Genomic DNA, 13,356 nt, shown 5'->3' with positions numbered 1-13,356 from the left:
AGACTTTTCACTGTCTTTATTAATCTCTAAAAGTTGCCTTTCTCACATTTCTCCATTAATTGGTGAATGTCTATTAAAGTGCATAAACCTATATGTACATATTGCCTTATATTTTCTCCATCTATCTTAATTAGTTACTGTTTCATTTCTAATCTGAGAAATTATTTATAAAATTATAACATATCTATCTAAAGCTTATGGACACGTCATTATTCTTTTCATGCTTTGCTTAAAGCTGAAATCCAGGTTTTTCATATTTACCAAAACATGAAAATCTGCCAGGAAATCTGCCAGGATGAAGACTGAATTTTATTCTTTCATAAATCCCTGTTTAACCCTAAGTGCACCTGGTGATTGCCTGCTAAACTTCATTTTTTAGGACCTTCCTTTTCTTAGTATGATTTTGAACTAGTCATTTCTTTTGTAAATCCCACCCCTTTTTTTTGTAGTTCGGAAGTGTTTTATGATTATTTGCCAACCGAAACTGAGCTCTTATTGATCCTTATCATTTTCTAAATATACCATGATTCATTTCACGCTTAAAATGCAGAAAATGACAAAAACTAAATACACGTTAAAAACAAAGAAACTCTGAATAATGATAATGCATGTGTTGGATCTCTAGTGAAAACTGTGGTTCCCTGTTTTTTTGAGGACCTCAATGTCTCTCCATTCCTGGTGTGATTTTGGTGTAAATAGTCACGTGTGGAGACTTCTGGGAAGGTTTTGATGATCTTTGTGTGTGGATTATCAACAGAGTGGAAGTGGCAAGGGTAAGTAGAGGAAAGAATAGTGACAGTGACAGTGAGAGAAAGGAAAATTAGATTCAGTCACTGATATGTAAATACCTATCAAGGGCTCGTTCTGTGCCAGGCAATGTGTTAGACAGAGGGAATACAACGGTAAGCAAATCCAGACAGTACCACCGACCTTCGGAAGGTTATATTCTGGTAGGGCAGAGCAGGAGAGGCTGGAGTAGGAAGAAATATGGCTCCACTTGAAAAGTGTTCAGTTGCAGCCATGAGACATGTTAAGGAGGACAGTTGTTCAGGTTGGGCCTCACCCAAAAGCACCAGACCAAGGGGTTCGTGGTGCCTGAACACCAGCCAGAGCTCTGACTGCTGAGTTTCCTGCAGACATCCAGAAATCCAGTGACAAATTTTTGTTATTTTCACAAAGGTGGGCTAACAGGGGACCTGAAGAAAGGCTCTAGGAGAGCTTACAATCATTGGAGAGGTCAAGGAAGGTTTCGTTGAGGGACAAATAACCAATGAAGTGGGATCTGAAGAAAAGATTTAAAAAAAGAATCGAGAAGGATGGAGGTGACAGTGGGTGGGTAGGGCAGTGAGAAGCCCATTCCTGGCACAGGGAGCAGTATGTGTAAAGAGAATGTGTATTGTGCCTTGGAGAAGCTGAAGGAAGGATGCTGGACTGGAGCGAGAAAAATGAAAAAGTCAGAGCGGTATCTATGGGCCAAGCAGGTAAACTTGATCACGTTGGGTTGTATTAAGGATTGAGTATTAAGAGTGGTAAGTGTCTGCATTATGGAGGGGCGAGGGCAATAGAGACAAATTAAGGAGGCTATCGCCATGATGAGCAAGAGATGATGATAGCATAGTCTGGGTCATGGCGAGATCTAGAAAAATGTTTAATAAAAACATGTTAAAAGGGTGACAAACATACTGTTTATTGGAAATGTTGTAGAAGAAAAGACTGTATATAGCGTGAAGAATAAAAATTAGAACCTTTAAGACCCAAGGCATGGTTTCCTGCCTTGGTAAACAGAGTAACACATTTTAATTGTTTTGTTTTTGATAATGAAGGCTCTTAGTTAAAACGAATTATATTAATTTTTATGTAAAGAATCTGGGGTTATAAGTTGGTTCTATGCTAGTCTCAAATGTACCCTGAACTTGGTTCCTTAAGATTGTTGACATCAGACTTACCCCCGTCCTTTACCTTGTTTGCTTAAAAGTGAAACGCTCTATGAGCTCCTTGATGCAACATAGCTGTTTTAATGGAATATTAATAATCGAATTTACTTTAGCAATCTAATATTGTTGAATGTTTAATTGTTTTCAAATTTTGGTTCTTTTCTTAGGATAAATTCCTAGAGAGATAATTTCTGGGTTATGGAGTATATATATTTCTAAGGCTTTTGACACACAATGCTTAATTTTCTAGAAAGTTTTAGTATTTTACATTCTCACTGGCAGTATAGGAATGCTTGTTCCTCCATACTTGCACCAACATTGGATGGTTTTATTAAGAAATTAAGCTTTGCCGGTCTTGTAGTTAAAACAGAATCTTACTATTATTTTGATTTTGTCTATTACAATACATAGGGTTTTTTGTTTTCAAAATTAGTAGCCATTTGTATTTCTTTGCCAAAATTTTTATCGGGTGCATAGCTTTTACTTATTGATTGTCAAGGATACTTTACATAGTAATACGTAAATATTCTTTACATATTACATATTACATAGTAATATGTAAAGAATCTGCTCCGTTAACTTTTTAAATAGGTTAAAGCTTTCCATCATTTCAGCATGTATTACTATTTTGCTCACTTTTAAGTTCATGAGGAAGTTTTTTTGTTATAAAAGACTAGAAAATGATTAGTAAAGATAAATAAAATCAGTTTGCATTTTTGAAACTTTAAGCATGAGTGAAAATTATAGACTTTGGTTATTAACTTTTTCTGTTTATTCTACTATGCTGTGGTATATTTGAGGCATAGATTTTAGAAGCAGTATTTTATAAGTAATGATTATTATATTTGTAATAATGACCAAAAGCCAGTGGTGTGCTCGTGAATGTTTAACAACTGAGTCTCCTTGTAGAATTGACTGCTTTCTGTATTATAAATACTCCCATCGTGGCTGATTTCAGGCTACGAAGTTGCATGATAGAGTCCTGAAAACAGGTATGAAAGCAGTACAGGGTTCTAAAATGCCATCTGAATCATTAATGGTTAAATTCTGTAGCACACAGTTTTATTGTTAGATATATTCCCAAATTTTTGAACATTAATATATAGAGAATATTTGATTAATCAGAAAACCACATTCTCCAAATATGTCAGCCAAATGAAATTTACTTGTAATTTTTCCATTTAAACGAAAACATTATGGGAAATTCTAGGATCTTTAAATTAACTAGGAAATAATGAAGTATTTTAATTTTAAGTTATTTTCTAACATACAAATAAGACCCATGGTGGGGGTAGGGGCAGAATCATAAAACTTGTATTGATTCATCTAGAAAAGAAGAGGTCAAGGATTATATTAATAATTATCTTCAAGTGCCTGAGTGATTATGGTTAAATGAGAATAAAACCACCATTACCACCACTACCACTACACACACACTCACCCATACACATACACACACACTTCCCTCTTTCTAAAGTCAGGAACAAGGGAAAACAGTAACAGACGAGGATTTAGCTTGAAGAAAGAAGACTCACCTGGTTGCAAAGATTACCAATAATGACTTAGTTTTGTGTTGTCCTTTTTCTATATATCTGTTGAAATAATATAATTCTGTTTGAGATCATTTTGGTGTGATTTTATAATAGATTTAATAAATTTCAAACATTGAATATGCTACTTTTTCTTTTCAGTACACAGACAGTGAACGTATTAAGCAAAACCAACTTAGAATATTGAGCAACATGGGCTTCTTGAAATCCAAAAGTTTAGAGTGACACTGAGCATAGGAATGATTGCCCTTGTAAGGGGGAGAGCTCAGTGATTCAGGGAGGAAAGCCTCAAGATGGGGGGATAGTGACTGGAAAATTCATTTGGTTGCTTAAAAGATCAGCTTAACTCTGGCTCAAGATTCACATTTCCCACTTGTGTCTTGTCTTCAAAAATAAAAAAGAGGAAACCACCAATGAGAACATGTGGTGTTATAAATCATCCTGACTGTTGTTAGAAAAATGAGTAAGGGTTCTAAACAGTTTCAAAAGGTCCTGACTAGCCCTTTTCACTCACCTTGAGAAGAACCATAAAAGTAAGAAAACAAAAGGAATTCTTTTTCTTTCTGTACACCAGTCATCAGCAGTGTTCTCTTTGGGCTCCTGGCATCTGGGCCCAGTTGCTGGGTTACAGGCAAATATAATCAAAACAAACACTAAAAGGTACTCTTTTGGCTCTTAACATGTTGGAAAGGTCTTCTGCCTTCCATCCTCTGTGCTAGCCAATTCTCAACGCAAAAGTGACTTTCCCACTTGTTGTCCTTTCCTTTTCTTCCTGCAGGACAGCTCCTGATTATAAACTCCTCGTGGAGAAGAAGCCCTTAATTACGAGGCCATTAGACCTTTAGACCTTTTCCCCAACTTCCTGTTGAGCAGCACCAGGAATTCCACCTGTTTCCAGGCACTGTCACCCTTCCCTATCCTCTGAGAACTGGCAGGGTGGACAGGCTCTTCCATAGGAGTGCTATTAACCCTTTGCTCCCCACACTGTCCAGTTACCAGGGAGAGATTGTCAAGGAAACAAACGGTATTTTCCACCCGGGACGGTAGTGCCAGATTCAGTGATGGACTTCCTGCTTCTCGGCACTTGTGATGTGTTATACTATATTTGAACTTGGACAGGAAAGCTACAAGCACGTTTAGAACTTTGGGAAATAAGATCTATGGCAAACCCCAACCCCGTTAGCCAGTTTGTCCAGAGTATTTTATTAAGGTCTATGGGGTGCCAAGCACTTTAATAGAGTCAGGGCATTCTAGCATGCTCTGCAGAGGTTAAAGGCACTAGGATGATTTGTCCTGCAGAAGAGAAGAGTGAGAGGAAGCTGTTATAAATCCTCCGGTATTTAAAGAGGTGCTGTTCAGAGAGTGGCAACCAATTGTACTTCAACTCTGTTAAGGCTAGAACATGAGGCAATAACATTCAAAATGTGGACATTTTGCTTATTTTTAAGGAAGAATTTCCCAAGAATGTATATTTCTAAATACATTGACGAGTTCCCTAGACAGATGGCCATATTTCCTTTCTGAAAACCTAGACCAAAAAGGCTTATTCTTATCTGCCTGAAATGGTTTGGTTTTATATGCATGATTGTGAGTCGGTATGTGTTTACCCGAGGAAAAGAGCTGGACTAACTTCTGATATAGGAAACCTCTAACCATGACTGATCTTTGAAAAGCAAATATTCACCATATTTCTGGAAAGGTCAGAGTTAAGTGTTCTTATCCTGGTGTTTTGCAAAATCTGAGCCAAAGAAGACAAGGTGTCTTTTCCAGGGTCACCCAAAATAGGAGTGTTTGAACTAAACATGTATTTTGCAAGGATATATTGTATTTTATTAAAAGTTTGAAACCTGAAGAAAGAATTTTACCCTAGTTACCAAAAAAATTACTGCATCTTTCCAAAGCTGGTGTATAGTGGTTTTTCTTTTTCTTTTGTTTTTCATCATCCTAGCTACTACTCCTTGAGCTTCTGTTACATCGGGCATTTGTCTCAGGGCTTTATATACATGTTTCTCTCTTTTCACCCTCACACCCATTTATGTAAGACGGGTACTGTGACCTTAGTTAACTAGGTGATGGAACTGAGGCTCAGATAAATTCTGCTACAACTTGTCCAGTTGCAGTCACCAAGCTAGTAGGTGGGGGAACCAGAATTAAAATCCTGGCCTCTCTGAAGGTTGAAGTTCTTTTTCCACTACACTGGTCTACCAGGGAAAATATGACTCAGTCATTTCAGATCAAAAGGATTAAACCAATTGTTAATAAAAATATAATTCATACATACGAACTTGCTGAAATTGTTGAAACATGTATGATTTATGTCAACATGCTTCAAAAATGGTTGAAAACCCTTTTCTGCCTAAGAAAATACAACAGAGTGTTCGAAGCAGGAAACATTTAAATTCCCTTATTATCCTTCTCTATCTGAAATGATTTTCCTGAGTGATTGTAAAGCCCTAAGATTGATTTCATTGGGGCTGTATTTCATAACATAACTAGCATCAAATTATGGAAATGTTTTCTAATGGCCTGGATTTTATGTTCAACAATTTTATTCTATTTTACAACCTGAGTCAGGCATGTCTTTTCCTCCTGGCTTCTGGAATATTCCAAATTCCTTTTAGAGATGACTCTTCCACTTGGGCCTCTTCAGCTGGCGTTTTTGCCTCTTTTCTTATGATCAAATTTACAGGCTCACTGTTTAATAAGAGGGGGCTGCAGGGGAAAACAGGCAGTGGTAAAAAAAAAAAAAAAAAAAGCCAGAACTAAATGTGATTTCAGGCAAGCCTCTTAAACTCTTTGTGTCTTGGCTTTTCATCTACAAACTGGAAGTAATGACCTCTATATCTCCCAGTTGCGAGATTTGTTGTGAGAAGATAAGCGGACAGGTAGACAAGAAAACTTGGTTCAGTGTATGTGCTGCCGTTGGCATTTGACGCACGAAGTGGGAGACACCTGAGCTCACTCCAAATCCAGACGTTTGTAATAATAAATTGACTTATTATTTGGTTTGACTGCCCTTCATATTCTGCCTTCTTCTATAGGAAACAGGAACACTTCAAGGGAGGAGAATACCATACCTCTGTCCCTTTGCTTTGAATTTTCCTTGGTATGGACCTCCACCAAAACACAACTCATTGTTTTCTTCATAAAACCTGTTCCTCTTTCCACATTTCTCTCCTTGTTAATGATGTCAGAATACACTCAGCTTCCATCCCAACTTCTCAAATTAGAAATCCAGAAGCTATTCCCTACCAGACCACCCCCCTTCCCCAACCTCTCTCTTGCTCTCTCTCTCTCTGTCATTCCTCCCTTCCTCAATCCAACTGGTCTTCAACTCCAACCGATTCTAACACAGATATGTGTACTGGATATATCCTCCACTTGCATCCCTACAACCTCTGTCCTGGGTAAGGCCTGGGTTATTTCTTACTAGGACTGGTGAATTATTTTCTGTCAGGATAGGTGAAAGCACATCTTCCATCCACAGTCACTATGACCTTGTGTCCAAAGGAAAGTTGTACCAAGAGTGGCCCACCAATTTACCATAGTTTCCTGTTGGTTTGGGCTTCTGCTCCAAATTCCTGTATTAGGAATTAGGTTGGATGACATGCCAGCTGAAAGGATTGCTTATGTCTAGGCTCGCTGTTTATCTGCTTCAGGCTCCTTTTTTACCGGGTTAACCTTTGTTTTCTGTTGGCTTTCTGTGCGTGGAGTAGGTTGGCCTAAGTGATGAAAAGGCCTAAGACTTTTTATCTCACTGGCTATATGGGAAGTGATTTATAGGAGGGAGAAGCATTCCTAGGAAGAAAGGGAGGCCAAGGAGCAAGATAGCCCAAAATATTTCTCATCATGAGATCAAATCTGTTTCCCCCTTGCACTTTCCCCCAAAAGCTTCAGCTCCTAGTATTATGACCCAGCTCTGGATTCTTGGTCTTAACCCAATTATTGGAGCTTGGTCCACTCCTCAGGAATGATGGGGAGAGGAAAGGGAGACTTGGACTTATCTCAGTAAAATAATAAAATATAATATTATATTATGTGTTGCCACATACAAATCTTGAAATTATTTTTGTGGGTTGTGACCAGCATTTAAAAAAAATGTAAAAAAAAATGTAGTGTTATCGAGTGTAAAGGAATAGAACACAACAGAACAGAAAGTATTAGAGTAGATTTCATAAGGTAAGGGTATCACTTTTTCATGAAACCTTTGTTTCAGTCACATGTGGGATAACTGTGTGTGCGTATAACTGTATTGGGTCATAGTATAAAACATATTTCTTACTGTGTGGGTCATGGTGTAAAAAAGTTTGGAAGCCAGTGTTAGATTAGAGTGTATAGACAATGGTGTCTCTCTGCTTCTGATTTTCCCTCTTTGATCCATCCTCCACCCCCAAATTGCCACTTAAATAGTCTTCCTATAAACCAGTGTGATCACACAATCAGCCTCTTTAAGGATCTCTGCTACTCATAGGACCAATTCATTAGCATGACGGTCAAGGTCTTCAGCATCTTCTTCCAACTACTTTTCTAGTCTCATTTACTGCTACATTCCTCCTTATTGGTCTATTCTATCTTTCCATAAGTTCCTCTCATATTTGTCTTTTTGTCTTTACTTGTATTGTTCTTTGGCCTAGAATGTCATTTTCACTTCTCTACTTGCCTAAATTCAACTCATTAAAACATGTTTTTAAATAACATTTGTCTGATTAAAACGTTGGAACATGAGAGAGGTTACTGAGTATAAAATAAACTCATATAATCCCATAATCCAGAAATAGTATTATATCTTTATATGCATCTTCTAGTGTTTATTTCAAAGCACATGTACATATGTATAGAAACACATGTATTTGGGGCACCTGGGTGGCTCAGTTGCTTGAGCGACTGCCTTTGGCTCAGATCATGATCCTGGAGTCCCGGGATCGAGTCCCGCATCAGGCTCCTTGCTTAGCACAGAGTCTGCTTCTCCCTCCGACCTTCCCCCATCTCATGCTCTGTCTCTCTCATTCTCTCTCTCAAATAACTAAATAAAATCTTTAAAGAAAAAAAAAAGAAACACATGTATTTAGAATACTTCTTTTTCGCTTAATGTATAAGGGGAAATTTCCAATGTCGTTAAATATTCTTCTAAAATACATGTAATGGATACATTGTTTAACCATATAGATATTGTTGAACATTTAAAAGTTTCAAATATTTTATTCTTATAAATTATGCCTTAATATATGTCTTTGTGTATCTCTCTGATTTTCTCTCCCTTTGAACAGAATATTAGATTTGGATTTACCGGGTGAAATTATATTAACATTTTTAAGGGCCTTGATGAATATTGCTTTATTCCTCATAAAAACTACATACAATATCCCTATTTGTGCCAATAGGGATATTAGCATTTACAAAATGTTTGCCAGTCTGATAGATGAAAAATGGTTTTGTATTATTTTCACGTGCATTTTGGGGTATTAGTTAAGATTAATCTCTTTTTTTCATGTTTATTGGTCATTTATACTGCATTTTAGAGGAAATTGCTTGTCAATGGCCATTGTCCATTTTTTAATTAGGGAGGTTGCTTTTTCTGTGTGTGTTTTTTTTTATTACTATAAATCCTGCTTGTTCTTCAAAGTTCAATTTAAGACACAATTTCTCCATGAAACTTCCTTCTAGTTTCTTAGTTTGAATCTTTGTTTTTCCGTAGCACATTACTTGTACCTCCTCTTCGTGATCAGTTCACTCTGCCATGTTGGCTGCTGTCTTCTTCCACTTAATGACAAGATTTGGGGGGTAAAAAGCTTTTCTTATTTTTTAAAAATCTCTCTCCAATAAAAGGCACAGATCAGATAGTCAGTATATTGTTGGTATTCTTTGCCAAGCTAGAGAGCAGAGCCTTGGCTTCTCAATGTGAAATGTGATAGGTTATTTCTTCCTGTATGCTTTTAGAACATTCTCTCTGAGGCTGCACTCACATATATTTAGGAAGACTCAATGAGCACAGACGCATTTTTCTTGGGGTGCTGAGAAGAGGAAGAGAGCCCTGCCCTTTCTGAAGTCTCTTTGGTTCTGCTCCCTAGTTCCATTTAAGAAAATTTCACCAGCTTGGGAGGTTTTGCACTCTGGGTGATGTGACGTTTCTTTTTCGCTTCTTTCCCTCGACACTGTGGCACTCTGCTTTGGTGCACTTACAGGCGCCATCAGAGGTCATTTAGATTGCTTTCACAAATTGGTCCGAAGTTGGAATCATAATATGTTGTTGCTGGATTGAACCTCAGAGATCTAGTCTCATACCTTAGACCCCCTACCAGCTTCTACTCCAGAGACTTCCCCTACTTGAGATGGCAGTGACCTCTCAAAAAGAATAAACTCAGCCCCAGCATCAGGGGACAATTCTCCCTTTTCATACTGCATCCTGAAGGACCGTCCTCTGGGTGCCTTTCCTGGAGAAGAGCATCCATTTGACCCATCAGTTGGCCAGGGCCAGCAGGAAGTGCCACTCGAGAGAGTTCCCAGGTTAGGTCCCCTGCCTGTCTCCTTGGTGGTGTTCTCCAGGAGCGGCGGAACCACCACACACCAGTGTTTTCTATCTGTTTCTGGCTGTTGCAGTTTGCTTCCTTTCAACATGTTCTCTGAAGGAATCTGATATTTAACTTGCCTCTTATATGCCACACTGTGCTCAGAGCTTTGCAGATATTGTATCATTATTTCTTCCGATTGTTCCCATTTTACACTGGAGGAATTGAGGTTCATGGGTAGTTAAAGTATTAAGGTCATGCAGATGGTGAAGTAGTGCAGTGAGCCCTTGAGCCCAGGTTGGCCTCACGCAGACTCATGTTACTTTCACTACACCAGGTTTCAATTCAAAGAAGAGCGGTTTGGATTACTGAAACCATATGTGCATCTCGGAGAGGCTCTCTTGCTTTTGGTAATGCAAACATTAAATTTTGGGGGTGGCAGGGAAAAGACTAGTTTTTAGATTCATTTATTTTGAAAGTTAATTGTAGGTATTGAGCATAAAGTCTGAATTAGTGTTTATAGAGGGACGGTACAAAAAACTTAAAAAACAGTAGGTGATCTAAACGATTTATCAAATGAAAGAGAATTATATGCTTATTCTAATCAAGAATATGTTTCTGGGGCGCCTGGGTGGCACAGCGGTTAAGCGTCTGCCTTTGGCTCAGGGCGTGATCCCGGCGTTCTGGGATCGAGCCCCACATCAGGCTCCTCCGCTATGAGCCTGCTTCTTCCTCTCCCACTCCCCCTGCTTGTGTTCCCTCTCTCGCTGGCTGTCTCTATCTCTGTCGAATAAATAAATAAAATCTTAAAAAAAAAAAAAAGAATATGTTTCATTTAATGAGGAATTGAGACACAGAACCCACAATACCAGGAGGCGCTCTGCAGAGCAGTTGTAACCACAGACCCTGGAAGTCAATCAGAACTGGATTGAAATCTTAGTTTTGCCACGCACACTACATCTCTCTTTTACGTCCCTAAGTTTACTCATCTGTAAAGATAGGTAATAATACCTATCTCTTAGGCACTTAATGAGATAATAGATTCATTCCTTCATCTATTCATTCCTTTGACAAAAGTACTTTTTGAATATTTACAATTTGCATGACACTGGAGATGAAGTCACGAACAAGACACATACAAGGTTCCTGCCCTAAGAGCTTTGACAGTCTGGTGGTTAAATGTAAAGTGTTTGTCATGGTGTCAAGTACATGCTCAGCACTAATAAGCGGTAGATGTTACTATTATTATAATATTATTATTATCATTATTATTACGAGTGTGCATTTCTACAACTTCTTGTAATTTTGACGTGTCTTACATTTGATAATAGGTGCGCGACCTAGTTAACGTTTTCCTGTATTGGCATTTCTAATTAAAGGATAGTGTCGTAAGGTAACAAGCAATTATTGTTAACAAAGGAAGTACTATATCATCAGAGCCTCGCTTCAAGAATGTAGGATTTCTTCTCTGCTCCTTACTTGACTGTTATTCTGTCTCTAGCCACATGAAACACTCAGAACAGCGTCTGGCACAATGAATAACTATTAGTTGAAAAAAGAATGTACGAATGAATGAGGGCTGCACAAACTCTAAACACGGCATCTGGCTGCTGCCTACAGAAGAGGATGCTAGCTGTTTATAAATTGTACAGTGATCGTCCCCTGGTACAAAGTGCCCGAAGACTTTTTTTTGTAAGCTCAAGCACCCTTGGGGGGAAATCCAAGGTGGGAGACTCTAAGCAAGAAAGTTATTTTTAATGTCACTAGACTACCTTGGAAGAAGAAAAAGTGAAAAAAGTCTGAGTATGCAATAATCATCTCCTGCAAATTAAGGATTCTAATCTGAGGGGATTAAATGCTGATATAGTTATTTAGGCATTTTTCCATAAGCCCATGTATTTTACAATGAGTGTCTTTACATGTAACAGTTTGAGTTAGTATTTTATAATAATTTACTGCATTTTGAGATTCATATAGAATTTAATGCCTTATTCAATGGAAATAACTTTTACATGCACTTAGAACATATCCTTGCAAGTGTTTAGTAATGGAAAGAACATGTGGCATAGAACTTTGAAAGGGTTTCTGCCATGTCAGATTCACATCCATAAAGATAAATTTGTTTCTGTGGGTCAGACTCCATTTCAACAAATACCTGTTTGCAAAACGTTAAAAAAAAAAAGCCCCAGGTAATAATCTGTTCATTTGACATCATAAAATCTGTTCATTTAATATTATATTTATCTACCTCATATAATATCATAAAAAGTAGTATAACAAAAATACTTTTATTGAATTTGAGATCATGGAATTTGACCCATACATTACTTAACTATGATTTAACTGGCATAATTTCTAGACCATCTGGAGAAATCTTCTGTTCTTAATAACCTTTGGAAGAGTGCTAGTAGTTATTTGGTTCTGATATTTTTACATTGTAATTCAAACTCATTACCACCATAAGGAAATTAATGTGATCAGTACGAGCATATTTTTACCTTTAAAGACATAATCATAATAATTTTAATAGGTAGGCCAAGTAATGTAGATAATGAAGTCTGAAGGAAGTTATAGCTTTCTCTCCCCACCAGCCTCTTTCCCCCAACACACACTATCATTTGTGATAAACATTGCAACTTACAAGTATAATACTCATTTACTGAAATATTCAGGGAATTAATATTTGACCCATAAATTCCAAACTATATCAGCTACTGTTTTTTTCCCTTTCCCTTCTAAAAGAAATATGCTTTCATTCTCTATGTATTGAATGTAAATCAGAGAACCAATGCATCAGGGATGAACATTACCTTTCAAAATCTATCTATACACAAACGCTCATGTATCTTGAGCCATAATTGTATGCATGTGTGCACGATGATTGCACACAGTGTGTAGAAATGTTGTTACGGTGGGTGAGCACTTAAGAAAACAGAAATCAGTCAGCACTAGTTTAAGCCAGACATGGTGTGGGTAGGTAATATAAAAGCCTCTTTCCGCAGACCTCCTAAGTTGGCTGTAGCATCCCAATTCTGAGCTAAAACCTTCATTGCTATTCTAGTCAGAGAATTCAAAGATGGAAAACACCTATTAGGTTACTTAGTTTATCCCCCTAGGGCCAGCATGGAAGATTACTCTGATAGCATATTTTATTCCTTCTTCTACTTCTTCTGTATTCGGTCCACCCTCATTCCAAAATGTCTGTGCTGACAGGCTTTTCACCTTGTTTCCTTGGGTAAATATATTCTCCTGAATTTCCTTACATTTCTTCAATGTTTAGATACATTTTCTAGTTTGCGAATATGTTGTGTGCTTGTCGTGAGATCTAGGCAAATGATTTTCGTGGTATTAATCATCTGCTCATAG

Source organism: Ursus arctos, unplaced genomic scaffold (assembly GCF_023065955.2).
Source record: "Ursus arctos isolate Adak ecotype North America unplaced genomic scaffold, UrsArc2.0 scaffold_18, whole genome shotgun sequence".
Lineage (NCBI taxonomy): Eukaryota > Metazoa > Chordata > Mammalia > Carnivora > Ursidae > Ursus > Ursus arctos.
The sequence above is the reverse complement of the archived record's forward strand: the minus strand, read 5'-3'. Positions refer to the sequence as shown.